Below are 15,130 nucleotides of genomic sequence, written 5' to 3'. Positions count from 1 at the left end.
GGTCACACCTAACACATAGACCCATCTCAAAACTCATTACTGGGCACTCCATTGCTCTCCAAAGAGAAGAAATCAAGTTCCACGCACCAGAACACCGACGCAAGCTTCCCTAACCAGGAAACCTTGACAAGCCAATCGTCTAACCCCACCCACTGGGTGAAACCTCCACAATAAAAAGGAACTACAGACCTCCAGAATACAGAAAGCCCAGTCCAGACACAGCAATCTAAACAAGATGAAAAGGCAGAGAAATACCCAACAGGTAAAGGAACATGAAAAAGGGCCTCCTGTATTTTATCTGGCAACTCTATTCCCAGCTCCTTTCAGGAGCCCTCTGCTGCCAGCCAGGTGTCCCCAATTCCCGAGCACTGGACCCACACCCCAGTTTCAGAAACAGCTTCCTTCTTAGTGAACCATTACTTTTTTTTTGAGACTGGTTCTGCCCTCTACCTCAGCCATCCAGAAGCAACTGCTGGCCTTTACAGAATCTGTAACCCCCTTGCACCCTGGGGTGTGTGTTGAGATCTGAAGCCCTGAAAAGCAGAGGAAAGCACAGTGACGTCTTGGGATTCAGGGTAGGGACAGGGGGTGTTCCTGAGAACCCCAGTATTAAACTTCCAACCTGCTGATGTTTCACAAGAATTAGGCCATTAAGCATTTGCTGAGCACCAACTCTGTTCATGGAAAAATTCTTGCACTTGAAATCAGACCCCCGCTCTCTGACTTCCATGTGACTAAGCAAGTTATCTGAGTTTCGGTTGCCTCATCTGTAAAACAAGGGAAGTTAACAGTTCCTACCCGAGGAGTTAAGTCACCAGATGGGACCTGGCATGTGCTTGCAGAATCAGAATCTGGATTTGGGAGGCAAAACTCCTCTTCCCCCAAAGGCTCCTAATCAGAATGTCTCCTCTATAAAATTAGTTTTCCAGGGTGGCTGTAAAAATAGACAAGAAATCAGTGGAGGGGTTTAAAACAACAGAAATTAATTTTCTCACAGTTCCAGAGGCCAGAAGTCTGAGGTCAAGGTATCAGCAAGATTAGTTACTACTAGAGGCTCCACTGTGTATTCAGTTGCTCAGTCATGTCCAATCTTTGTGACTCTATGGACTGTAGCCCGCCAGGCTCTTCTGTCCATGGGATTTCCCAGGCAAGAATACTGGAGTGGTTGCCAAGTTCTCCACCATGAGATCTTCATGACCCAGAGACTGACCCCACGTCTCTTGCACCTCCTTCATTGGCAGGTGGGTTCTTTAGCAATGTGCCACCTCTTGAGGCTCCAGCTGAGGGTCTACTCCATGCCTCTCCTGGCTGATGGTTACCGGCAGTCCCTGGTGCTCCTTGTGGCTACATCACTCAAAGCTCCCTTTGTTGTCACATGACCATCCTCCTCCATGTATCCACGTTTTGTTGCTTTTTTAAAATTATTTATTTGGTTGCGCCGAGTCTTGGTTGTGGCATGCAGGATCTTTAGTTGCAACACATGGGATCTTGTTCCCTGACCAAGGATTGAATCCTATCAACTCGCCATGCCCTCAAATTTAGGGCCTCTTAGAGACCTCTGGGCCCAGGATAAAGTCTCCTGAAGGGTCAAAAATACCTGGATACCAAAATCACTCAACCAACAGACTTAATCTGCCAGCACCAGCTCTGTGACAAGTTTTGTGCCAGGCCCTGGGGATTTGGTACCGAAAAGACAGCAAAGACTCTTCCTTGGAGGAAGGAGAGACATAGGTGACTTGGGTGATGAGAGTTTCCAAGGAAAAGTCGAGGCAGGGATGGGAGCTGGGGGCAGGGGGATTGAGGCCAGTGGGCATCAGGGACAATTTCCCTGAGGACAGGGCATTTCAGCAGAGCCCTGAAGGATGGTAGGATCTGGGAATCACACGTGGAGGAGGCTTGTAGAAAGCTTGGCCCTTTCAGGGCACTGTGGCTGGGCGGTGAGTGGAGAGGTGGGGCTAGGGAAATGGGACAGCTGAGGCCATTCAGAGTGTGCTGGGTCAAGGGTGGGTCTCATCATCCATTAAGCAAGTGTTTCATCAGCCACCAGCACCCTACAGACAAGCGGTAGGGCAAGGAAGACAGATCCGCCCCCCACGCTCACGGCAGAGCAGCTTCTAGAAAAGGAGGTTATCAAACCGGGTTGCATATTTGAATCACCTGGAGGAACTTGAAGCCTCGTGGATATGGGGACCCAGCCCAGTGACTTGAATTCACCTGGTAAGGGGTGGGGCTGGACACGGGTTTTTCCAAAGCCCCCCAGGGGATTCCAGCGTGTTTAGGGCTGAGAGTCATTGCATCATCATTCTGGAAATCATCTGATGAATCAGGGGGAAACCTCAGGAGGAAAAGATGGAGATGGCCAGGTGAAGGAGGTTGGGAAGGACACCGAGAACATATGCAAATAACCAGCAGGGCAGAGGTCAGAGGTCAGGGGGCAGGGCTGTGCATGGCCACCACGAAGAAGCCTCTTTAGCTGGGGGCCGCCTGGACAGAGCTGAGTTCCAGAGAGCGGCAGGGGGACTAGGTTGCTGAGAGAGGAAAGGAGACGTAGGCAGCACGGACTCAGGTAAGACCTGATTTATTTTGTTCTGGTTTTGTGTGTGGGTGTGTGCTGTGTGAGATGGGGAGTTTGCATCACCAGGTTTGGGTGGTCGCTGGGGCAAGGGAGTAAGGCTTCTAATGGTCGTGCTGGGAGGGTCCACTCAGCCAGCTCATCTCCAGAAAATGACTAAACCACGCCCAGGGTGGAAAAGGCTCTGACCCGGGACCCTCAGGAGAGGAGGCATAGCACCCCCAACGATGGAGTCCCCAGACCTGTGGTCAGCCGGGGGCCCAGGGGAGGGGTGAATCGGGGTCAGTCTGTCTGTTTGGCGGCTCTTGGACCTTTGAGCCGTGGAGAAGTGGGATTCGGCCACAGTTGTCCCCTGTGGTCTGCCCCCACTTCATCCCCGTGCCTAACGCCGTGTTTAGCCCACAAGAGCCGACGATAAGGAGGTGGTTCTTTTGTGTGGCTGAGTCTTCTTAGGGCTCAGCAGTGTCCTGAGTGCTTGGCGTGGCGAGTGGGGATGGGGGTCCCGTAGGAGGCACACGGGTGAAACTTGTGCAGCCCCTTTGCCCTGATGAAGGGCAGGGGCAGAGGCCCAGGAGGAGTGGTGGGTCTGCCGTGGGTCAGCCTGGTTGGCAGGGCTACAGCTTAATGTGGGCTGAGGGGTCAATAGTGCCCCGAACCCGCTGGGGTAAGGTTGTGGGCTCTATGAGCCCAGGAAGCCTGGAGCCAGCTTCAAGCCAGTCCTTCTGGAACTTACCAGGGGACTGAGTTGGGGATGCAGGAAGCTCCCCCTCACTCTTCTGCTGTCCCTGGTGTAGCCCTTTCTCTCCAAAGTCTGACTTTGATACTGGGTTCTGATTTGGGTTTTATGATACTTGTGAGGCCTCTGGGTTAAAAATAATAATAATATAGGAGCTCCTGGAAGGCCCAAACCCAGAGGGCAAAAGCGCTGAAGTTTGAGCCCATTTTCTATACCCTTTGGCAGCACTCAGCCCTGGGGAGCTTGTGAGACCCTCATCCCCTGTTTCTAGCCCCACTATTCTCCTCTGGCTTCACTCAGCCTTCCCAGCTTATCCAGTCCAGCAGGCCACGCCCCCAGACCACAAGCTGGACTCTCCTGGTCTCTAGCAGTGGCAGGCCAGACACCCAGGGCTGCTGTCTACCTTTGTGGTGGTGCTGGGAGCGGGAGGAATGTTGTTAAGGTCCACGCTGGAGGCTGTCATGGCCAGAAGGAGGCTAGGAGAGGAAACAATCCAGCTTGTTCCCCTAGAGAGCCTGCAGATGTTCCCATTTTTTTTTGAGGTGGGTGTGGGCACAAAGGAGACCCACTTGGTACCTCTCTGCCTACCTCTACGTTTTGAGGTAGTTGGTCACACAGCAACAGAAGTAGGAAACAGCGAGTCTTGGGAACTTCCCTAGCAGTCCCGTGGCTACGACTGTGAGCTGCCAGTGTAGGCATTCGATCCCTGGTCAGGGAACTAAGATCCTACATGTTGCATGATGTGGCCAAAGTAAATACAAAAAGGCTTAAAGGAATAAAAGTTTTTAATAAATAAAGAAATTAAAATGCTGGAGCATTTTCAGCTCAACCAGGCTTCTTTTCAGATCAATCTTTCCCCCAAAGATATCCACCCAAACAGGAGCCATCTTCGGGAACGACTTGGTCCATCGGGGCTCTGACCTCAACTGGGAAGGTGTCTTAGGGTCCAGGAGCACCCCCCCCCGTCAGAGAACCCTGACTGTCCATCACCTCAGGATCATGTTCAAGAAAAGGAAAAGTCCCAAGGGCTATAGCTGCTTAACGCTGGGCTCGCTAAGGCTCCTACCTTGTTTGAGGGCTTCTGATGTTCATTTATTCCATGATTCACCTGTGAGCCCCCCCACACCCCTTTAAATTACAAACACCTGCAAACATTTTGTTATGCGGGGCGAGCCTACCAATGAGTGGTAGAGTCAGGAGAAGGTGAATGTCCAAACACTGAGAAGGGAAAGAAAGAAAAAAAAAAAAACCCCAAGTATGAAAAGCAGTCTTGATTTAACTATCTACACATGTGGTTGTACACACTCCAGAAAGTTTTCAAGCAGTGTTAAAATTTTTTTCTCCTGCTAACGGCAGACTTAATTTAGAGCTTTCGTGCCGGTAAAGGGACAGTGAATCTGAGCATAGGAAACGTGTCAGGAAAAGGGTCAAGCTACCTCAAAACCTAGAGGTAGGCAGAGAGGTATGAAGTGGGTCTCCTTTGTGCCCATACCCACCTCAAAAAAATGGTCACAGAACAACAGATACATGAAATGCCAGGTCTCGGGGACTTCCCTGGCAGTCCTTTGGCTATGAATAATGAAAAAGGTGGTTCAATTCTTAATTAACGAGGGGCTGTGGCTAATAGTTAACGAACGCTCCCATTTTGTGGATGAGGCAATTGAGAGTAAAGAACTTCTAAGGAGACACTGGGTATGATCCCTACCAGGTTCATCCAGCATCACAAAGGTTTCGATTACCCCATGCAAATAACCACCAGCTCACACACCTAGAACCAGGAAGTGTGTTAGTTGTATGTAACCTCCTATGTCTAGGAACTAGTATGGCTATGTAACAAACTCCCCTCAAAATGTAAGAGAACAATTTATTACTTTTCCCCGTTTTGTGGGTAGGCTAGCAATTCCTCTGCAGACTGTGCCTGGATTCACTCATGCAACTGCCCTCAGTTTGAAGGGTCAGCTGGGCATGGTCTTAGGTGGCCACACTGACATGTCCATCAGGTGATGCTGGCTTTCTGGCTGGGAGGTGCCTCATGGCCTCTCTTTGAATAGCTGGACTGCCTTCCTTACACGGCGGTCTCGGGACAGGCTTCTAAGATAGTGAAGGCAGAAATTGTCAGGTCTCTGGAGACCTAAGCTTTAGAACTTGCACACCATCACTTTCGCCACATTCTGTTGGTCAAGGCAGGACAGATGGGCGGCCTAAGGATGCGGTAATAGACCCTACCTTCGGGTATGAAAAGCAGCAAAGAATTTGTGCTTGTTTTTTAATCTCCTCTGTTGTTCAGTCGCTAAATTGCAACCCCAACCTCTTTGCAACCCCATGGACTGCAGCACTCCAGGCTCCTCTGTCCTCCACTGTCTCCTGGAGTTTGCTCAAATTCATGTTCATGGCATGGTGATGCTATCTATCTCTTCCTCTGCCACCCCCTTCTCCTTTTGCCTTCAATCTTTCCCAGCATCAAGGTCTTTTCTAATGAGTCGTCTCTTCGCTCAGGTGGCCAAAGTACTGGAACTTCAGCATCAGTCCTTTTAATGAATATTCAGGGTTGAATTTCCTTTGGGATTGACTGGTTTGATATCCTTGCAGTCCAAGGGACTCTAAAGAGTCTTCTCCAACACCACAATTTAGTCTACTACATCTCTTTACTTAAAGTTATAACTCTCCCGCCTACCTCCAGAACTTCCTATCTTCCTTCTTTGCTTTATTCTTCTCCCTAGTACTTATCACCATTGGATGTTTTGTTTATTTAAGAATAGAAGCTCCACGGACTTCCCTGGTGGTCCACTGGTTAATAATTAAGAATCTGCCTGCCAAGGCAAGCAACATAGATTCGATTCCCGGCCCGGGAAGATCCCATGGGGCAACGAAGCCCATACACCACAAGTATTGAGCCACTGCTCTAGAGCCCTCAAGCTGACTCAGAAAGCAGTGAAGACCCAGAGCAGTCAAAAATAAATAAATATTTTAAAAAAGAAGCTCCATGAGGGAGGTCAGGGATCTGCGATGCTTAGCTTACTGCTATAGCCCCAGCATTTAGAACAGAGTCTGGCACCTAGTAGGTGCTCAGTGAGGATTTGTTGAATGACTGGATGATTTTATGACTGCATTACACGGAAACAGGTATGACCTGATGGTCAGCTAGGAGCTGGTGTTCTGGAACCAGCTCTCACCTTGCAGTCAAGCTTCAGAGCATCTTTCCCAAGGTCAAAGCTCTCTATTAAAAATGGTACACATGCGTTTAGGAAACAGAAGTTAGGCCATGTTCTTATGTCTGCTCATTGCTGGAAGAATGACAAAGTTGGGCTCCTGGGCCTACCCAGCTGAGAAGTAGACCTTGACAGGCCCACAGGGACCCCTCCAAGGAGCAGCCCCAGGGCAGCCCAGGGTTGGCCCTGACTCATAGCAGGGGAGTCAGAACAAAGGATCAAGAATTAACTACTTTTTAGAGTGGTTTTTATCAATGTATGGCAAAAAACCACTACAATATTGTAAAGTAATTAGCCTCCAACTAATAAAAATAATTGGGGGAAAAAAAAAAGGAAAAAAAAATTTCCCTCGTAGCACCACATCCCACCCCCCACCCCAAAAAAGTGGTTTTTTAAAAGGTATTTTTAAAATAGGCTAGTTTTTAGAGCAGTTTTAGATCCACAGCAAAATTGAGTGGAAAGCGCAAAGTTACTATATTACCCTTCCCAGCCTCCCCTGATGCACAACTTCTCCTAACATCCTGCCCCAGGGTTGTACACCTGTTATGAGCCATGAAATGATCCACACTTTTAAGGACGTAGGATGTGCTCATCTTACAATGGTGAGAAAAATGAGGACACCATGAAATACACTAATGTGAATATGAGCCTGTCTCTCCTAACTGCATCACATATATAGTGCATTTCATCAAATTTGATTTTAAAAAACTTATGTGCCACTAAAAATTGCTAATTGTAAGATTCCATTAGTTGTAATCAGTTGTTGACAAATGGTGCTGGGAAAATTGCATATCCATAGGCAAAGTAATGAGGTTGTGTGCTTACCTTAACCATATGCAAAAATTAAGCCAGAATGGACTAAGGACCTAAGTTGATATAACTTAGGTTATATAAGACCTGCGTTGATATAACTCTAGGAGAAAAAGGGGGAAAGCTTCAGGACATTTGATTTGGCAATGATTCCTTGATGTCACCAAAAAAGGGCAAAAACAGACAAATGGGACTACAGCACATGGAAAACTTCAGTAAAGTAAAGGAAACAAGAGTGAAAAAACAGCCTAAGGAATGAGAGAGAATATTAGCAAACCATGTATGTGATAGGAGGTTAACATCCAAGATATATAAAGAACTACAACTGAGAAAGCAAAAAACCCCGTAAACCCAATAACCTGTTTTAAAAGTTTGCAAAGAGCTTGAACATTTCTCCAAAGAAGATAAACAAATGGCCAACAAGTCTATGAAACTATGCTCACCATCACTAATCAGGGAAACACAAATCTAACCACAATGAAATTGTACAAGCTCACGCTTATTAGGATGGTCACTAAAAAAAACAAAACAAGCATGGGCACAGATATGGAGACATCTGAACCCTTGTGCAGAGTTGGTGGGACTGTAAAATTGCACAGTCACTACAGACAACTGTTTGGAGGTGCCTCAAAAAATTAAAAATAGTTACCATGTGGTCCAGCATTCCCACTTCTGGGTATATATTTTAAATACAGGATCCTTTTTTTTTTTTTTTGAAGTTTTTAAACTTTTATACACAAAGAGCTAGTATTGTTTCTGCATTAGGTAGATGTGCTGGATGATCCATTTAAGGAAGTTCAGTTAGTCCAACTTAATGAAGCCGATGTTCTTCACATACTGGCGGAAACACTGGACATTATAAAGGCCATATTTCTGGATCAGACCTGGGAAGAGCGAGAACCATGACCGAATTTTCTCAATGGCTCCAGTAGAGCTACTGGTGACCCATGTTGCTTTCTTGGCTGCAATGAGGCAAAAGGGAACACAGGATCTTAACATATTTGCATACACCACCCCACTTCGCTGCAACATTATTTACAACAGCCAAGAGGTAGGAGTAAACTAAAGGTCCAAAGACAGATGAATGGATAAACTTACAATGGAATACTGAACCTTGAAGGAAATTGTCATATGCAGATAAATATGGATGAACCTAGAACACCTTATTTATGCTCAAAGAAATCAGTCACAAAAAGACACTGTATGATCCCACTTCTATGAGGTACCCTGAGCAGCTCAGTTCTTAGAGAGCACCATGGTAGTTGCCAGGGGCTGGGGGAGAAGAAACGGGGGAATTGCAGCTCAATGGGTATAGAGTTTCCATTTTGCAAGATGAAAATGTTCCAGAGATGTCACATAGCCTGTAGTTAACACAATTGTACACTTTAAAATGTTTGTAATTTTTATAGCTTTTCTCTGACCCCCATGGACTGTAGCCTGTCAGGCTCCTCTGTCCATGGCATTCTCCAGGCCAGAATACTGGAATGGGTAGCCATTCCCTTCTCCAGAGGATCTTCCCAACCCAGGGATCGAACCCAGGTCTCCCACACTGCGGACAGATTCTTCACCAGCTGAGCCACCAGGGGAAACCCATAACTTTTCTGTTTCCCCAAATCTCCACAAACTATATTTACTGTACTTTTTTAAAAGTTCAACAAATAAAAATGACTCTGACGGTGGAGGTGGCAGGGTCATGAACAGTGGATAGATCTGGCTTATGTCCCCTTCTCTGACACTGGTGTGCAGGAGCGCTGGGCACTGTGGAGGCTGGCAGTTGACCACACACTGCTTGGACAAGAAGGTGCCTCTTCCCCATCCACCCCACTCACCTCTTCTGCAACAGACCCTATGGCCACAGGCCAAATAAGGACAGAGGGACATAGTTTCTTTTCTTTATTTTTAAAAATAATTTTTTTTCCATTTTTATTTATCACACCACTTAGCTTATGGGATCTTATTTCCTCACCCAAGGATAGAACCCATGCCCCCTGCGGTGGAAGCACCTAGTCTTAACCACTGGACCACCAGGGAAGCCCCTTTACTTTTTTTTTTCCTTTATCATTTACTTTGCGGGAGTTTGCAGGATCTTAGTTCCCTAACTAGGGATGGAATCCCTGCCCAACTGCAGTGAAAGCCTGGAATCCTAACCATTAGGCCGCCATGAAATTCCCTTCCTTCCTTTTTTAAAGAAAATACAAAACCTACAGTATCATAATAAACACTCTTATCTCCATCCTCAGCGGGTTTTTTTTTTTTTTGCCCCTTTCACACAATAGAAACAAAACATTAAAGTCCCCTTTGGTTCCTTAACTCCAGTCTCCCCGCCTCTATTTTTCTAATGATTTTACTCTTTACTTGGTTTTACTTGGTATTACTTTTTACTTGGTATTTACTTGGTACCCTTTGCATTAGTAAACGGTACGTCTTGTTCTACATCTGAAAATCACACGTCCTTTTGTGCTGTTTCTATGCTGATTCCTCTGAATCTGGATCATTCCTTTCAAGAGTGACCTGCTGTTCCGTGGAGCGAACAGGCTATCAGACACCTCCATTCAGGTCACTCTAGCACTGTCCCCAGGAACATCCCTGGGGCATCTCCACGTGCGCCTACTTCTGCCCTCCCGGGCAAGGCCACCGGGTCTACACAAATGTTTACTCGGGAATCTCCAGCAGGACGCCCGGGCCGGGGTGGGGGGCGAGAGCAACCGAAGAAGGTTTTGCTAGTGACCGGCCCCGCGGGGTCAGGGAGGCTCGCTCACGTCCCTTCGTCCCTGCAGCCCGGCCCCCATCCCTCGCGGCTCCCTGAATCTTTCTCCGGGAACTAGTCTCGTCCGTGCCTACACCGCCCTTCTAGCCCACTCGGTTCCCGGTGCACTCGGTCTGAGCTCCCGAGCGCTGCCCCCAGTATCTTGCTGATGGGGTGGAAATGACCCGGCCAAGGTCACACGGCGGCGCGCGGAGCCGGCTGAGACGCCAGCGCGGACGCCCTGCGCTGGCTCGCCGGCCACCGCCGCCGTCCCCGCTTCGGCTCCGTAGCAGGCGTCGGTCTCGGTTTCTCTCCGCCCGCCGCCGCCGCCCCTTTCGAATCCCCCCGCTGGCCTCTCCGCAGGCGCCGCGCCCCTGCGGGCGCCGAAGGCAGGAAGGAGCCGGGCTGGCTGGCGCTGCGGGTTCGCAACCTACCGCGGGCAGAACAGGGGACGAGCGGCGCCTGGCCTCGGTCCTGAGCGCGCCCCGGCAGCTCGCAGAGCCGGGTCCGGGCCCGCGGATCTGGAGGGCCGGGCGGCGGGGCCGGGGGCGGAGCTGGGGGCGAGGCGCCGCCCCTCCCGCGCCTGCGCCGCCTCCCCTCCACTGAGAGCTTCCACTGCTTTCTTGGCTGTCAGGCGCGGTGGCCAAGTGGTAAGGCGTCGGTCTCGTAAACCGAAGATCGCGGGTTCGAACCCCGTCCGTGCCTGTCCTTTGAGGGTTTGGGTTTGGTTGTGGGAGCTTTAGCGTCCCACGTGTGCTACCCACTTCCTCCGTGACGTGGCGTTTTTTTTTTGTTGTTTTTTTTTTATTACTTTTCATGTCTGTCTTGGCGTCCTCGAGTTCCACCCTTCCCCCTCCTTCCCTAGGCTCCGCGGTCACCAGCGCAGGCCGGGCCAGTTCGCGCGGCTCGCGGGCTCGCGGGCCCCAGCTGTGGCGCCTTCTCTCCCCAGAGCCCCACCACCCCACCGCAATGCGCAGGGCGAGGCTGGCCTGAGATTCCTGTGTTACCCGTGGGGACAACAAGGCCCGCTCTAGGCATTGGTGTCGCTGCCATAGGTGGGGTGGGGTGGGGTGGGGGGATAGGTCCTGTCTCGCTGGTTTTGCGCGTCCTGAGGGTGGGAGAACTTTCCAGAACTGGCGTTTGCGTTTATGGAGCAGTGTTTTCTGGTTTGGGCTTGAAAGATGAATTCACACGGTGCTCGCTGTCTCTCTCCTTGTCCACGAAGCCAACCAAATCGTTCAGCTGGAGAGCGCCTTTTCCTTTCCCAGCCCTTGGGAAACTGGCGCCTGCCTGTGTGATCCTTTGAATCTGGCCTGTAGCGTAGCCAGTGATGACACTCCCCAAGTCATTTCTAGGATCAGTAATCCAGTTAATCTGACATTAGTGCCTCTCACTCCTGATGTGGTCCTTCTTCAGTTGTGACCCTCAGAACTGAAAATGTAGGGTTAGCCAAAAAGTTCATCCTAGTTTTTTCTATAACATCTTATGGAAAAACTCAAACTTTTTTGGCCAACCCAATTCTACTCCAGGTGTAGTCTTATTAAGGAAACTTCACCTCCCTCATTCTGTATCTCATACTTCTGTTGATATGACCACAGAACACAACTTTCTGCTGGTCCCACTGCACAGTTGACCGCATGGAGCATCAGGTGGATTGGATGTCAGCAGAGTCTCTTTGGGGCAGTGTCTAGGGCTCAGGCAGCATAGAAATAAATATATTGATCTTTTCCTCTATGATTCCAATAAGTGGAAGAGTTGTGCTTGGCGCTTTTTTTTAAACAAGTTTTTTTTTTTTTTTTTAAAGCTTATTTATTTATTGGCTGCCCTATGTCTTTGTTGCTGTGTGCAGGCTTTCTCCAGTTGTAGCAAGCATGGGCTACTCTCTAGTTGCAGTGCACAGGCTTCTCATTGCAATGGCCTCTCTTGTTGTGAAGCATGGGCTCCAGACGTGCAGGTTAGTAGTTGCAGCACATGGGCTCAGTAGTTGTGGCTCACAGGCCTAGTTGCCCCGAGGCAGGTGGGATCTTCCCCGACCAGGGATGTCTCGTGCATTGCAAGGTGGATTCTTAACCAGTGGACCACAGGGAAGCCCCCACGCTTGGTTTTCGAATGGAATGCTGAGTGTCGTCATGGAATTTTGACTAAGTGCAAATTGATTTTCCAGACATTCAGACTCCAGTCATTATGAGATACAAAGGGGAAAGGTCCTGGATTCCTGGTTACAGCCTTGAATACTGTCCCTCAGCTTGGATTCCTGATGAGAAGGAACTCGGAGGCTGGACATTGGGTTTCCTGCTGTTGCTGGAGCAGAGAATTCCACCCCAACAGAGCGGGGTGGAGGGGTGGATGAGTCAAGCCAAAGTCAATAAAAGAGGGTCAAGGTACAGAAGAGGTCAACATACAGATGTTGGGGGAAACATGGGGGAACCCAGAGGTAACAAGCTAGAGGCAGGGGTCAAGTACATATCCCAAGTCAATGTTGGTGAGAGGAGGTGGAAGTGAAGGCAGGTCCAATACAAGCACCATGGTGAGCCAAGAGGCCTGGCAGTTACCTTGCAGGCCCACAGATCCCTACACTCACGTCCATGCTTGAAGGGAGGGCAGAAGCAGAAGGGGACACCTGTATTGAGTTTATTGCCGTGTGTGAAAGTGAAAGTGTTAGTCGCTCATTCCTGTCCGAGTCTTTGCGACTCCATGGCCCGTAGAGGAGTAGCCAGGTTCCTCTGTCCACGGGATTCTCCAGACAAGAATAGTGGAGTGGGTTGCCATTCCCTTCTACAGGGGATCTTCCTGACCCAGGGATCAAATGTTGGCGGCAGATTCTTTACCATCTGAGCCATCAGGGAAGCCTGGTGTTTATTGCTTGACCCCTGTTAAATCACTTACATACCCTGGACTTCAACTTTCTTGGTTGCAAAATTCAAGAGTTGAAAGAGATGTTTTCTAAGTGCCTTGTGAGCCTGGCCCTTGGAGAAGCAAGGTCGGGGGGTGGCGGGGGAGGACGGGGAGAGGCCTCCAGGGGCCCCACCCCACCCTCTCTCTCTCATGGCTGCCAAAGTAGTGAATTTCACAGTAGGGCTTGGACATGGCGCCTTCGTGATGAGACTATACAGCCCTGGCTGCTTCATCCAGAGTAACAGCTTCTCCTCCCTGATGGGCAGGACCAGAGCTACAAATCCCCCCCAACCCCTCCCCCATCAGTTTCTCCTTGCTCAAACCTCCCCACAGTGGCTCCCCCCAAGATCTAGGACAAACACAGGGCCTCTGAGACTGCACTTGAAGAGCCACGTAGGCAGGCACAACCATTTGTGGGCGGCTGAAACCTCCAAGATATTTTTAAAAATATCAGCTACTTTAGGTCAGGCCGATTCTTTCCTGCGAGCGAATATTATTTAACTTAAAAGCAGAATTTGGCAAGTAGATCTATTTTGCCTTGTGCTGTCACTTTTAGTCCAATATTCCAGCCTGGAGATATTTATTTTTAAATCTTCTGTTGTACAATAAAACACAGTTTCAGAAACCACACATATCAAGTGAATGAGTTATAAAAAGACCACCACCCAGGTCAGAGAACTTTATCAGACACTCAGAAAACTCCTTCGTGTGCCCTCCCCCCAGTCACAACCTCCCGACAGCCAGAAGCAACCATGCTCCCTGCTTTTATAGTAATCACTTTCTTGCCTTTTAACTTATCACTTCATTGTGCATCTTTATATCTTTACAACCTGGAATTGAACTTTGCCCATTTGAAAAATTATGTCTTTTCAGCTTTGTTCCCCCCCCCTCCAATCACTAGAATTCGCTTCCTTCCCTTTGATTTCTTTGCAGAGTGTCTGTTGAGGAATCCGGCCCATTTGACCTGGAGAGTTTCCCATAGTCTAGACTTTGCTGACTGCAGACTGTTAGTACAGTTCAAGTTCTTCTGTCCTTGGTATTGCCTGCAAATTAGTGGCTAGATCTAGTCACTGGTTCAGAGTCAAATTCCATCCCTTTGGTGAGACTCGGGTATCACCGCCTCTGAGAAATCTCTGATTCCCCCAGAGAATGAATGACTCACAGCTTATTGTATGGGAGACCTCTGTGTGTTTCACACCATAGCCGGGAGGCCCCTCAGGACTGGGACTGTGTCTCACTGGAGTCTGTGTTTCCAGTACCTGGTACAGAGAAAAGAGCCTTCTTAAAAGAGAGGACCTTGCTTGAAGGGTTGAGGAGGTCTTCCTGGAGGAGGTGACAATGTGGCTGGGCTTTGGAGGTTGAACAGGAATTTGCCAGAGCACCACAAACAATCCTAGCTACTTCTACCCTCACTCAATCATCACTGACACTCGAATATCATGATCTAGGTTGCATCTAAACAGGGAGAGGTGCTTTTCTCCCCCTCAGCCCCCTTATCCCACCACTGACCTTGCACATAAAATGGAATTTCAAATTAAGAAGCAAATATTCTTGTTGATAATTTTATAAGCAAATACTAAAGGTACAATCCCATCCTTTGGGACAGAAGTTGCCATCTTGGAATCACAGACTGACAGGAGTGAAAGCAATCTCCCAAACCTCTCATACAGCCTCAGAGATAGGCAAAGAGAAGGGAAGTGATTTGTTCAAGGTCATTCAGAAAGCACTACCTTCATCACATAAGTTAAGCTTTTTCTGCAGGATGGGCTCAAATCTGCTGGGAAAAGTCATCTTTGACGATAACCTGACATGTACTCAGGAGATGGCCCATCTCTTTGCCAGCCTGTGGGCCAAGCTGGTCCTTCTCTTGTGTACTATTCACCCTTGATCAATAGAAAAAGAACATAGTGAACAAAATCATTAGGCTTGACCCCAATATCAGGCTGCAGAGGCAGGGAAGGGACACAGAAATTCCCTGTCAACAGCTGGATTCCCCAGAAGACAAACTCCTAGATCTTTTTTTTTTTTTAGTGTTGTTTTATAAATATTATTTATGTGTTTATTTGTGGCTGCACTGGGGCTTCATTGCTGTGTGCAAGCTGTCTCTAGTTGCAGAAAGCAGGGGCTCCTCTAGTTGCAGAGAGTGGGCTTCTCATTTGGTG

General features: G+C 48.8%; 1 non-coding gene across 1 annotated transcript; it reads left to right on the top strand.

Annotated features, from left to right (window-relative positions):
* Window positions 1-10,706: 10,706 nt before the first annotated feature.
* Window positions 10,707-10,778, top strand: TRNAT-CGU. The gene has a single exon. It is a non-coding gene; the product is annotated as a tRNA-Thr (tRNA).
* Window positions 10,779-15,130: the final 4,352 nt, after the last annotated feature.

This window comes from Cervus elaphus, chromosome 5, assembly GCF_910594005.1.
Source record: "Cervus elaphus chromosome 5, mCerEla1.1, whole genome shotgun sequence".
In the NCBI taxonomy this organism is placed as follows: domain Eukaryota; kingdom Metazoa; phylum Chordata; class Mammalia; order Artiodactyla; family Cervidae; genus Cervus; species Cervus elaphus.
Note: the sequence above shows the minus strand (reverse complement) of the source record. Positions and strands in the feature narration are given on the sequence as shown.